We start from the raw sequence: 13,919 nt of genomic DNA, 5'->3' as shown, positions 1-13,919 counted from the left end.
GCTCAGAGAAAGAGAGGAAACTTAGACAGAGTCTCTGTTGGATGCAAGGAAGTGTATGACACACTGGGCTTTAAAATGCTTATAAATCAGTGTCAGGAACAACATCCTGCCAACAAATGCAGGATGAACAAAATAGAAACTGAAAACTTCACTATCATCCTGGGAAAAAACACATTTTTAAATGCTGCCTGCCTCCTACATGGAGCTGAATGCATCTCAAAATATCCTCTAATTTGCATACAAATAGCTACATAAATTGGACTTGATCTTGCTTGTGGTTGTAAACAGAGGGATGGGAACAGGAGGCAGCACAGCACAGAAAATGTTATGCTGGACTAGATTTGCAGCTCTGCTCCAATACCACTTTCTGACCTCATTGGGATGGGGAGATCATATACTTGAGAAATCTAACTCTTTCTGGAATATTTAGAGTAGGACTGTCCCCCTTCATTTTGGATATTGAAAAGTTATACACCTAATAAACAAAACTTTCTGAGACAATTACCTTAGGCTTAATTGATATTGAAGGAGGAAAATAGGTGGAAAGCCATTCTTCTGACCTATTATAAATGCCTGCCTTAGCAAAGATGAATTGCCCTTGGGAGAAAGGGTCTATTAGCAAATGCAAAAAGAACAGAGTGTAAGTACTTTGGACTCAAATGTCCAAATGGTAGGCACCTGAATTACAGCCGATGACTCCAACCTAAATTGCCTCTTTTTCAGGAATTTGTTTGAAAATACTTATTGGCAATACTTAACATTCTCCATAAGTGTGTTGAGAGCTTCAAATGTGACATGCAAACATACATATTATTGTAGCAAAAATAGTCTCAAATTTCACATTTTAAGCACTTGAGAGGTCAGATCTTTTAACAACTAAAACATTGAAATCTCAATATTTCAAACTGTTTTTCTCACTCTTTTTCCCCTCCAACTTTAGTCATTGAAAACAAAAATATTTATATGCTACTTCCATGCAGGCCAAGTAACCCTACATGCAGATGATAATGTTTTCTTCTAGAAATATTAAGTCTATTAGAAAGTAGCTTCTCTGACACTGTTATTTACAGTCTCAAACAGAAGTAAAAGCTACATCTAAATCTAATCTAAATCCATACATATACATATATAAATAAAATTTTGTGTAGGCATTTGTTGTCGAAACTTAAACCATTTAGTTCCCTCTGTATCTGACAGAGAGATTTCTCTGAAAAGGCAAGTAATTCTGTATTAAAATGGACACCCAAGACAGATGAGATAAATCCTTTCTAAGTGCTTCTTTTTGCTACTGACTACTGGGAGAACATGGTTAGACTAGGGGATATTTGCATGCCTAAACTGCAGACAAGTGTCTCATGCATCATGGTCTCCTTGCAAAATCATTGCCATCAATTTCAAAAGACCCTAGGATCACCAGTGTTCACTCCTGCTTCCACAGCATTTTCTCCAGGATTTTGGAAGCAGTGAGACTACCAACATCACTGAATCACCTCCTGTGTTACAAACAGCAATGATAAAAACATGTCTACATGTCTGCAGACACTTTCTTAAACCCAGGCTCTGTATCTCCACATTCCTGCAGCATACTCCTTCTTTTGGGAGGCTGGTCTATAGTATCAGTTTTATTTGGTTTTATTTTTGTCAGTATTACTTGTTCCAGCATGAAGAGTGATTGGCAGATCTTTGCTGCTCCTTCCCAGTTCCTTTGTTACTTGAGGTCCACGTTGTGTACCTGTCCTCTTGGCAGACTGCACATCCCTCTGTGCCCTGGATGTGGTTGACTGTCAGACTTGATGGATCTCTTATGAAAGAAACTACAACCATAACCGGGCTCCAAATATTTTCTCTTTTTTTCTGATACTGATATGCATGTCTTGTCCTTTCTCTTCCTCTCTGCCTTTTGGATGCACATCTCCTATCTTCTGTTTTGAAGCTGAATTGCCTGCACTTCAGTTCACATTCTTCTCTATTATCAGTTTTAAAAATATCTCTATTATCTTGCACTGCTTTACCTCAGAGTTAGTTTCTTTCATACTCAGTGTCACTTCAAGTCCTTTTTTTTTGGCCAATTTATAGTGTGTGTTCTCCAGCATTCCCCAGCACACTCTGTCTGTGTAGGACACTGATTTTCTGGTTTGTTATCATGCTCATGATCCATTTGCAGGTAACCATTTTCATGTAATTTATGCGGTGTCTTTGTGTTCTCCTGTACTTTGCCTGTTTCTCAAAGAAAGATACCTCCACTAAAATAAGTCTAAAAGCCTCGATCCCTGGACAAATATCAGAATAATTTATTAGTGCAGAGTTGGCGAGAACATCTCTAATGTTTGAGTAAACAGTTCCATAGAATACCATAACAGTTTTTTTAAGTTCTCTCCATTGAGGGGTGGTTGTTACACCCACCAGTTTCCAGGAGGTCCAGCTCTACCCATAACAATAAATAATTCCCTTGCTAGAACTCATATGTTGTTATTTCTTTGTTAGAGCTGAGCTGAAGCAAAGTCAGGGGAAGTCAAAACCTTTTAACTGTGCTTACCATTAAACTGTTGCAGGTGGTAAATGTTTTTGCCCAGAGAGTTTACAGACTTGAAATCAGATAGTGCAGCTACAACCCCATCGTCAGCTGTAGATACAGAGAGTGAGGCCACTTCAGTGCCTTTGATGTTCACATCATAATGCACACAAATATTCATGTCCCAGGATATTCAAAAAACAGGAACAAACCAGAAAGCACATGGAAAAAACAGTGCTGAAAAAGATCAGGGAGAAGCACCAAAAAGAGTTGGGCAGAAATTACCCTTGCTATGCTCAGTTGAGAGGACGGGGTCTTTCATGCAGATCCTCTCTGATGGGCTGGGTGTTGTAGTGCCCCTTTCCCTGACAGCAGATCCTGACTCTCAGCATTGTCTCAGACTCATGGAGATTTCTTCTGAGTTTAGAGAGCAAGCAAAGCATTTGCTCACTCCATGAGATGGCTTCAGATAGACAGTTAAGGGAGCTCATGCACAAGGGACTAAAGAATACATGTACAAGCTTTCACAGAATTTCATGGGAAATTTGCCAGAAGGTTGGCTTTAGACTAGACTGTTTTCTCTGAACCTCCTAAGCGTGAGATAAAGAGATATCAAGTGAGAGATATCAGGTTTCTGATAGAGGCATATGTCTGAAAGCTGACACAGATCTGTGTCTCTAGCGGGGTAGGAGATTGGTATGGAGAGTAAAGGAGCAAAGATGTTTGGGCTGACAGACAGAGGTATTCTGAGAACCAACCTGACTCCGGCTTAGCCACTTTCTGTTTCTGAATTAAACATTCACAATTCTACTTGAAACCGGTGGCAAATTTAGGTCAAATTGAAAGAACAGCCCTGACTGAAGAAAGGCAAGCAAAGATAGAAAAAAACCCACCAAACAAAAAAAGTGTTGGCAATGTCAAAAAAGATTAGTTTCAGCATTCTTCAAGCACAATGTTTTAATTTTTTTGAGTTGGATTCAAAAGGAGCATCTGCCAAAGTAATTCCAGCTCTCATAATCCTACTGATTGGGATACTGGCCCAACATGTTGAAGACCCCAAAACCCCACCTAATTTTGAAAGAGAGTTTGAATATCTTTCTTCTAAGGAGACTTTTCCCACTGAACAACCAAATTCTGCTTCTTTAGTTATTTAACTATTATTATAAACAAATATTCACTGTGAAGAAGGAGACTCCATAGGATGGGAGTCTAGAGGAGGGAAACCTGATCTCAAGTCTTTCTTCCAAGTTTCATGACAAGGGGAAATTGGTCCCAGATGAGTGCTTTAATCAGCTTATTCTGGAGAGAGGTGACAAATGCTGCCGCATGCTTTGTGTGGTGTTTTTAATGGCTCCAAGAACTAGTTTTTCATGCGTATTTTTTTTCCTTTTGCTACATTTTAAAAAATTCTTCCATATCTAGAAATAAAAAGAAACCTATCAATTCCAACTGAATGAAATTTTCATGTTTTTTTCATCCAAACCAACCCCATTTTATTCATTTAGGATTCATTTTCTTCCCCCTCAAATTTTCATTTTACTTCTCAACTTTTGAGTTTGTGTATTGAACCAAAGAATAAGTCATTTCTGTGACACACATTTGGCTTCCTTCTGCATTTCCAGTCCAGTGGAAATTTCTAAGGGACAAACAAATATTTTATATTTTTCTTCACAGAGTAAATGATCCCTTTATTTAGGACCTTGTTTAATAGCACTCTGCTGATTGTGTAAAATCATAATTTCAATATCAGAAATAATGACCTCATTGTCTGGCCCATTAAAAATAGCTCATGAAGGACACAAACCCCGCAGATTATATTACTCTCCATTATTCCATTTTTCTGGGAACTTTTTCTTTCTGTCATGTTTTATTGTACAAGACAGAAAATAAAATAGTTTTGCAATAATTTCTAGACTGTTTTGCATAGTGTGCTGTGCATCTTTTTTAATGTTTCAAATTCTTCAAGTAAGAAGCATATCCTAGTTTTACAGCATTGGCCTTCCAGGAGCTTGTGGGAATGAAGGATTTAGAAAGTCTATGGTAAAGGGATTACTACACATTACTGTTGCTTAATGACTATTACAATGTGCAAATTCAGATGCCAGTGCCAAATCAGCACTTTCAGCAAGTAGTAGGGGAGATATAATTGAGAGGGAAAATTGGAGTCACTAAATTTTTTATCCAGGAGACAGGCTATTTCCTTGAGGATATATATATTTTTTTTTACTAATATGAGGCAACTCAGATCTCAAGAGTGTTGAACCTTCTTTTGGATGTACTGAACTCTTTGCTGACTATGAAGGGAGGCAAAAGAGCAACTTGGGTACTTAGTTGGCTAAATATGGACCACATTGCCTATTGCCTGTTATTTGCATGCTTGGTGGAGAAGGCTGAAGAAGGCTTCCTGCTTGCTGGGGTCTCCTTCTTCCCATGGTACTCCTTCTCAGTGGACTGAGGTCCAGGAGCCCAGTGGCTGAGGTAGAGTTCTCCATGCAGCTGTGCACACTGTCTCCAGCTACCTGCCAGGCAGCAATTGTGATGCAGAGCCACAGCTCATAAGGGAGGAATAATGATGAACAGGAGCAAGAGGGGGTCTTGAGCTCAGGTTTGCTGCATGGTCTCACTTTCCCATGTTTCTCATTTTCTCATCTGTTGAAATAAGGATGGTAATTAACTTGCAAAGGTGGTGTGAGGTGTAATTATTGCACGCACTCCTCAAATGCAAGACAGCTTACTGCTCTATTTCTGTAGTGCCACTTTCTAACGTTGTGTGGGGAGTGACACATTACTCAGAATCTGCTTGTATATGAAAAGAAGGAGAGGTAGAGGAGGGTGAAGTAAGAGAACTCTTATTGGCATGTCTTTCAGTGTGTTGATAGTATTGGTGTGGAATGAAAAGCCTAATCAGAAAAACCCATCTTTTTAAAACATGTCCTTTGGGAATAAAATAATTTTGGACTATTACCAAATGCACATGGATCCACTTGCATGTCTAGTGACCTATTGGATATAATACAGTAAGACTGCCTCAATAGCAATAACATTTTGGACAAGAAATGTAACTCTCAAATCCTCTCCCGGTATAAACAGTGCATTTATAAACTGCTTGGCAGTGAAGGTAATTATCTCCTAATGAACAGAAAATTGTGTCTAGGGAAAAATCGTGATAGAGAAAGAGAAGTAACTAATTTTTAAAATGGAATTATACATGTATTGCTCTTATTATAATAATTAGTTTTCTCCTGCTATGCTTTTTTCTTTCTATGTTCCACTAGACTATTAAATCAATAACAGTCTCTAATGTGTCTGAAAAAAGTTAAAGACAAATGAACTTTCCCATATGGATGTAATATTTGCAGCCATAAATAAATTCTTACTCTTTTTGACAGGCTTTTCACACACCCACAGATTCTGCTATCGGCTAGTAAATCTTTGTGTGAGACACTACGGGATCAGATTTCCCTGGATGAAATGTTGGCCAAACCAGAGAGAAAATAATGTTGCAGAGAAACTAGTGCTTCCAAGTTCTGTCTTCCCTTCCACCCCAAGTCGAACATTTTCTTTCTGCTTTTCCTCAGAATTTCCAACCACGATGTTTACTTGGAGGGAAGGTGAAGCAGATAGTATTGCTGGGGAGCTTTTTTTTTTTTTTGTGATAGCAGAGAGAGTCTTGCTGTTGGAGAGCTGGGATTTGAAAAGTCAGAAGTGCAGCAAGTCACCTGGAATCATTGCTGTATTTTCCTCTTCCAGCATGACATCTGCTCAGCTAGATCAGTCAATGTGCCAAAAAAAAAAAAAAAAAAAGCCTCCATGATTTCTTCAGTAATGTTTAAGGGTCTCTCTTGAGATTTCTCTGCACAGTACAGGGCTCCTATGAATGCTTTCAGAAAAGGTTTACTTGCAACTAATCACATGATACTTCATATAATACTGTACTTTCCTCCAGATCATAGCTCTTCACCAATAAAAACTTTCCCTGAGGGCCACATATGCAGATACTAAAGCAGTGAGGTTTCAGAGAATACTGTGGTCTCATCAGTGGCTCCACTAGACAAAACAAAATGGTACCTGTTTTATCAAATAGAGGGTGATTATAAAGTATAGAACCTTGTCTTCATGGAAGTCAGAGCAATGCTCTGTGTGGCGTTAATCCTGAATAATCCCTTTATTTTTGCATCAGGGGATGCCACTAATTTCTTGTTTCTGGGGAGTTGCTTCTTTTCCACAAAATACTTTTTTTAGATTTCTTTCCTTTTGAAGCCATGGCAACTGCAGCCATGGCTTTTACCACCTATAAGAATTATAGAATTATAAGAATTATTAATGCTCCACAGTTTAGCTGTCTTTAATAATTAACAGATGGAAGGCAATGGCCCAATAACAATAGAACCTCTAATCAGCAGAGTATATCTTATGTACACACTGGATTTGTGTACACAAGAAGGATTTGATGAGGTCAGCTACAGATTGGTTCCTACAATCCTACAATCACAGGAAAGTAAATACCTCTGAGGGCCACTGTAAAATCTCTGCTCATCCTACAGCCCTGAAGCTGGGAAAGTTACAAGATTAGCTATCACTTTGCTGACATCTTGACTGAATTTTGCACAACTTCATATCATAGCATTCCTGCGATGGAGATTCCCCCATCTGCCTCTGTTGGCTTGACAGTCTCACTCCAGTGCTCTGTTATTCTCCGTGTAGACTCTCCCTTGTATGCCCACTGAAACATAGACTATCCTGAGTTGGAAGGGACTCACAAGGAATATCAAAGTCCAATTCCTGGCCCTGCATAATGCCTGCCTCTCTGTTTCCCCTCAAAGGAAGTTGTAGACCACAATGAGATCTCCCCTCAGTCTCCCCTTCTCCAGGCTGAACAAGCCAAGTGACTTCATCCACTCCTCATACAGCTTCCCCTTAAGGCCCTTCACCATCTTCATAGCTTTCTTTTGGACACTCTCTAATAGCTTTATATTTTTCTTTTATTGTGGTGCCCAAAACTGCACACAGCACCTTGAGGAGAGGACATGGCAGCATGGAGCAGAGCAGGACAATCAATCACCCCCCTCAACTGGCCAGTGATGCTTTGCCTAATGCACTCAGAACACAGCTGTCTCTCCTGGCTGATCTCCTCACATCTGGAGCTGAAGATTTGCTGGCACCTTTCCTTCTGCCACCAGAGATTTTAAACTCAGCTGCTTCCTGGTAGTGAAGTGTACATGGGAATGCGTCATGATCCGTTCAAAACTAGTGTTCAACACACCAGTCCTGTGTGTTCAGCACAGGGCAAATAAATAATTATCTCGGGTATGTTTTTTTACATCTGAGCTCATAACCTAACCCCTGGTTCTGTATACATTAGATAGTAGGGACTAAATTCTGCTCCTCTTTTAACAGTTACCTGAAATTCAGGACTTGACACTTTCTGTGGGGGTGGATGCTGAGCTTTGCACCACTTATTCGTGGTTTGTCATCAGTCTTGCCTGTTTTCCCTCAGAGCCAGGATTATTAGAAAGGCAATTGAGATGATTTCTTGTGTTCAGACTTGGATGTTTATTATATCTTATCAAAGAATTACAGAAAGTATGACAGCACCTCTAGCTCCTTGCTAGAAGTAGGAAAAATGGCTCCAGCTGAGCCTGCTTCAAGGCCTTTTGAAGCGAAACAAACCAATGGAAGTTTAACACATATTATTTATCCTTTTGACCCAATAATAGATTCCCATGATCCTTAGAGTGACATTTTGACTGACCAATCCAAAGGTTATTATCTAAGTTCCGTGAAGAAGAAGGAAAAAGAAGATGAACAAAGAAAAGATACCACCCAAAATTCTCCATCTTGTCCCATAACCACCACTATACTACAAAAATCTCAAAATCAAAACCCATCACCCAGTGAAAATACACACATCTAACACACTACACATTCATATTTACAAGCCTTCTCCAAGGTTTCAAGTCCAGTGCAGTGTTTTCAAGAGGGTCTGTGCCTGGAAGCACAGAAAGCCCAAAAACTCCAGACTCCTGAGATTCAACAACTTTCCAAGATAGCAGTGGCTGGACACATCTACCATCCCTGTTTGTGTTCAGATCTTTCCTATGAAAAACATCATGACAGATCAGAAAACAGAGGCTGTATCACTAGATGATGTGCCAGATGTGCAATTAGGTTTGATGCAATATTAAACTCCCTATTCATTAATTAAGAAATTCGAATATTTATCTCAGCTACCTCCTGCTGAAGTGTTAGTCAATCAATGCCCTGAAGTGCAGTGCATGTTTTGAAGCTGTCTGTTAGCAAACGCCATTAGCAGATAGGCATACATTAAGAGATTTGTCAAGGGACTGAGCACCCAAATACCTCTCATAGCCCTATAATGGTTTGGATAAGGCTGCACCTACACAGCAGAATTAAGACAGGATTGTGGCTTTAGCTGGAGCACTGTGCTAATGTAATTCCAACAGCTTCAGTAACAACCAATACAAGTGACAGTGTTGTCAAGTTTGTACTGTGGTGTAACTGTAAAAGTACACAATTCTGCATCTTGCTACTGATTTTTATCTGTGCTAGCAAAACTGAGGTAGGACAGATGTGCCAGCTTCTGCTATGAGGCATACACAGAAACATTGATTTCAATGCTGAAAATAACCTGTGGGCTGGAGTTAGCTGTGTAATCCAGGAAGAGGAAAGAGGCCAGTTGGCAACTAATTTCTTGCTGCCTTTATTTCTCCAAGAACTAAATCAGTTTTCCTGTCTGAATGGGGTTGCTGAAAAGCACAACCTTTTTAAAAGCTACTTTTCTCCTCCCTTCAAATTCCTCAATCTAAACAAGTTCCACACACTTCCCACTGGAAGAACAGTTTTAGAAAAATCAATGGATTGAAGTAGTCCAAGCCAGCAAAAGAGCAAGAATTTCCATTTGATGAATATTACTCACATTAAAAAAAGGTTTTTTAATTGAGAGAAAAAAGTGGGAGGAAAATGATTCCTTACCATGAAATAAGCCATGTATTTTTTTTCTCATTAATGGTGGAGCTTTGTAAGTAAAGCAGTATATTATATCTTTGCATTTTCTCTCTCTGTAAACCATGGAAACATGAAATAAATTATGCACATTTGTCTCCTTGAACATACCCCTCAGTTGCACTTTGCTTACTTATGTCTACTGGAATTACTTCTAATATTCCAAACCTCTGTCAAAATGTCAATCAGCTTCTTCTCCTGGTAGAACAGAAAGAAGTACTACAAAATTATTTCCTTCTTTTCTCCAACACTATTCTTTTTGCATATGAGGTTTGGAAATGACAATTCACTCTGGGATTTATCTTTGGCATGAATGGATTTTAGATTTACAGTATTTTTAAGTCCCAGTAATTAGGGGAAAAAAGAACTAATTGACATTTGTGCCTTGTTAAGATACAGATCTGACAGTATCTTAAGTCGGAGATATGGAACTGATTTTGTAGAAAAACCAACTGGAGAAAAGAAAGCTGTGCCTATATAATTTTTGCAGCTTATCTTTTTGTTTTTTTTCTGCTTTTGCCAAACGTGACTGATAGCATGGAAAGAACTCTGAGTTTGTCTAATGAGGAAGAGTATAGTGGGCCTGTCAATATTCCTGCAAGAGATTCCTACAGCAGATTCCTGCAGAATGGTGACAGGTCACTCAATGAGAAACCCTAACAGACTCTTTTAAAGAATGTGTAAGACCCCTTGGCCACATGTAAGTGTGACATGAGCAAATTATTTCTCATATCTAGTCACTGGAATAGGCATTTGACTGAGGCATGGTGTCCCAGGAAAAACACATACACAAATTCCTCCCACAGCATGATGCTTCCTTTGCAGGAACCTTGCCTTCCATCTCATACTTCTTATAACAGCATCAGACCTTCTCAAAAGAGCCCAAAGGAAGGCTGCCTGTCACCAGCTTTTGCTGGTGAGACAGATGAGGATGCCTGGCCCTAGTGCAAGGTGTGCTCTAATGGGTTAAACAGAGCCAAATTCTACTCCCTGAAAGCCAAGTGACCTGGGCTGGCTCAGAGATACCTGAAGCCTCATGTACAGGCAAAGTGGTGTGTCAGTCATACACATGGTTTCTCTCTAATAACAGGGCAGATGCATCTCATAGATCTAACTTTTCAGAAACGTTAATGATTCCCAAAAAGCATCCCAAAACAAATACACAAATCCCAGAAATGAGTCCGGAGAAACAAGAAAGTTCAGAGATAGAAGGAACAATTCTATAGAGATAAGTAAGCTGGAGATTATTTAAGACATGCAAGTTGTGGCAACTTTTCAGAAAGAAAAAGAAAAGAAACCCTAAATGGAGGAACATTTCCTGTTGAAGATACTAGAGAGACCTGAGGAATAACATAAGGTATAATTCAAGGGCTCTGAGTCTTTCAGAATAATGCAAAGGTAACACTGAACACATCTCTGGTGGTGCAAATGAAAACCTTTTATTGTACATGTTCCAGGGGGGTCTAGACAAGCTAACCATGAAAGTAGGCTGGTTTGTTGTTTTAATTTTCCTCCTTCACCTCTTACATCTCAGTGCATGCTTATGCATATGAAGTAAACCACACCTGGGACTTGAAATACCATTGGCCCATATTTTTCTGGTAGTAAAATCTCAAAATGAAGAAACAAAGACACTTGAAACTCCTTGGATTCACCTGACAAAACAGAAGAGGGATATTCTGCATAGAGCAGCCAGATCCCAGCCTCAGAGTGTGGTGAAGACTTTCTGAAGGCTGTCACAAAGTAAACAGAGGAAAAAGGAAATATTTGAGCTCTTTAAATATGGCACAAACATGTCACCATCTAGAAATAGCTAAGATTTCTCCCCTATTTTTAAGTATCATAGATTAAATGCCTTTTTAAACTTCTTCAGGCTTGAAAGGATTTACTGAAGACTAAATCAGCCTTGCAAAATCCTTATGGATGATGGTGATGAGCTTTTCTTGATGAGTACCGTATTGGGATGAGCATAGAAATTATCTTTCAGGATTTTTTAATTGTCCCCAGGCCTCAGAGAAAGAGCTGAATCAGAGAAATTTACATAAGAATTTTGATATGTTGCCCTATTGTTTTCTTAGAGGCTCAATTTAATGTAGAAAACATCTGCCTGCCTTTGAGTGCTCTATGGATCATTTGGTTGTTTGAGAAATCCCATTTCACTCCTTTTCCTCCATCGCTTGGCAGAGAAGTGCTTGGTCTTGGTAGCTGTCAGCCAAGAGAGAAAACGACAGGGAAGAAAAAAAGGAAGGAAGGAAGGAAGGAAGGAAGGAAGGAAGGAAGGAAGGAAGGAAGGAAGGAAGGAAGGAAGGAAGGAAGGAAGGAAGGAAGGAAGGAAGGAAGGAAGGAAGGAAGGAAGGAAGGAAGGAAGGAAGGAAGGAAGGAAGGAAGGAAGGAAGGAAGGAAGGAAGGAAGGAAGGAAGGAAGGAAGGAAGGAAGGAAGGAAGGAAGGAAAGAAGGAAGGAAGGAAGGAAGGAAGGAAGGAAGGAAGGAAGGAAGGAAGGAAGGAAGGAAGGAAGGAAGGAAGGAAGGAAGGAAAAGGAAGGAAGGAAAAGAAAGAAAGAAAGAAAGAAAGAAAGAAAGAAAGAAAGAAAGAAAGATCTATTTAGTGCACTTACTACCATATTTCCCACACTTGGCACATTCTACATCAGAGAAGCCCTAAGCCCTCATGACTATTCAAGGCCAAATGTAACAGATATAATAATAGATAGTAATTAGAGTCTTCAGAAAAACTATTTTTTATTTAAATGGTGTTATTAATAATATAAATAATACCATAGATTCCTGGACCTGCTAGGTAGGCATCGTATTAAGGATGGCATCCCTAGTTTGTACACTGTGCTCTGGAGCAAGGCTCTGTCTCCCCAGAATTTCCTTCCCTTCTGAAGAGTTAATTCGTCTTTCTGTCTTCCAGTACTTAAATCTAACAGCCCCTTAGGGCTTACAGAATATGCACTAGTTGTGTTTAACATTTGCTTAGCAACTTTTGCATCATTACTTTTCTGTAATTAGAACACCTAGTGGCAATGGTGATAGACGCTGTACAAATTAGTGATATAAACAACTCATTTCCCTTTCAGACTCCAAGAAATAATAATAAAACAAATATCTTTGTTTTCCTGTTTGATTTTGGCTGCCTCACAGTGAATCTGGATATACTTTTTTTCCATACCTTGTTGGTTATTTTACAACAAAAGGGAATAATTTTTCCATGTCCCATTACTTGGCTTTTTTGTATTCCCCAGATGTCACATGTAAGAACAAGCTATTCTGCCTTCTATGGTGATGTTTCCTCTTTTCTGTATCTTCCATGAAGTTGTACAAAAAAATGCTACTACACTTTTCTAATTTTGTCTGACATTTCTAACTTAGATAAAATTTATAAAATAAAAAAGAATCCAAAACTGAGAAAAAAAATTCATAGACAGCAGAATACTAACTTTACTTGATTGTGTAGCAGAAGCTAGACTTTCCTCACAGAGTTATGCACAGAAAAGGGATTCATTTACAACTTTCCTCCATGTTAGAAGGATTCACATACTTTGGTGTCTTATGCTTTAAGATGTTCATGGGAGTCCCACTACCCAGACAGCTGCAGATCTGGAGGGGCTTTGTAATATTTCTCCTATTTGATCTATAAACTTTAGCTAATTGTATTTATTGCAATGCAATCTTTTCTCTATTGGTTTTGGTTTCTTTTATTTTTTTTCCTTCTCAGTAAGTGCAAAGAATCATGAAGGATAGGCCAAAGGACAAATGTTTTGAATTCTTGGCATAGATTTTTTTAATCTATTTTAGTAGACATTGAAATTAAATATGTGTTAATAAAGAATAAGCTTTTGTTTAGACTTTCATAACTCTAAATTATTTTTTTCTCTGTCAGCACTTTCTGTCTTAATTTCATGCCATAATTCCAAGGTTTTTTTACAATCACAAGTGCACTTTTATAATAAGTATGGTCTTTCTTTTAATCTACTACAAGCACTATCTTTAATAGAACAAAAAGAGCAGCAGTGAAATAGCCCAGCTGACCTACTTGATACTTCCACCGGGTCCATGTGAGGTTTCTTGGGCTTTCCACTCTCTCCTGCTTTCTAGCTAATAGGCAAACACAGTGTTGAGGCTGGAGTCCAGGACTTTTCTTAAGACATCTGAGTGCTAAGACATCTGATGTTTTGTGTGTAAAGAGCACTGCTTTATTCTCTGCCATGTGCTTCCTGTGTGACCTTGGCAAAGTCACTCACTTTGAATTTCAGAAAAGGCTGTAGGAACTCAAGATTCAGCCAGAAGCGGAAGGCAGTGAAGCTGAACTGCAGCAGCAAATGAGTCCCTGAGATCCCAGATGCAAAAGGGGTCACTGACACTGCCAAATCTTTGTGTGGCC

The sequence above is a fragment of the Sturnus vulgaris genome, chromosome 2 (assembly GCF_052056855.1).
Source record: "Sturnus vulgaris isolate bStuVul1 chromosome 2, bStuVul1.hap1, whole genome shotgun sequence".
Taxonomy (NCBI): domain Eukaryota; kingdom Metazoa; phylum Chordata; class Aves; order Passeriformes; family Sturnidae; genus Sturnus; species Sturnus vulgaris.
This window is presented reverse-complemented; position numbering follows the sequence as displayed.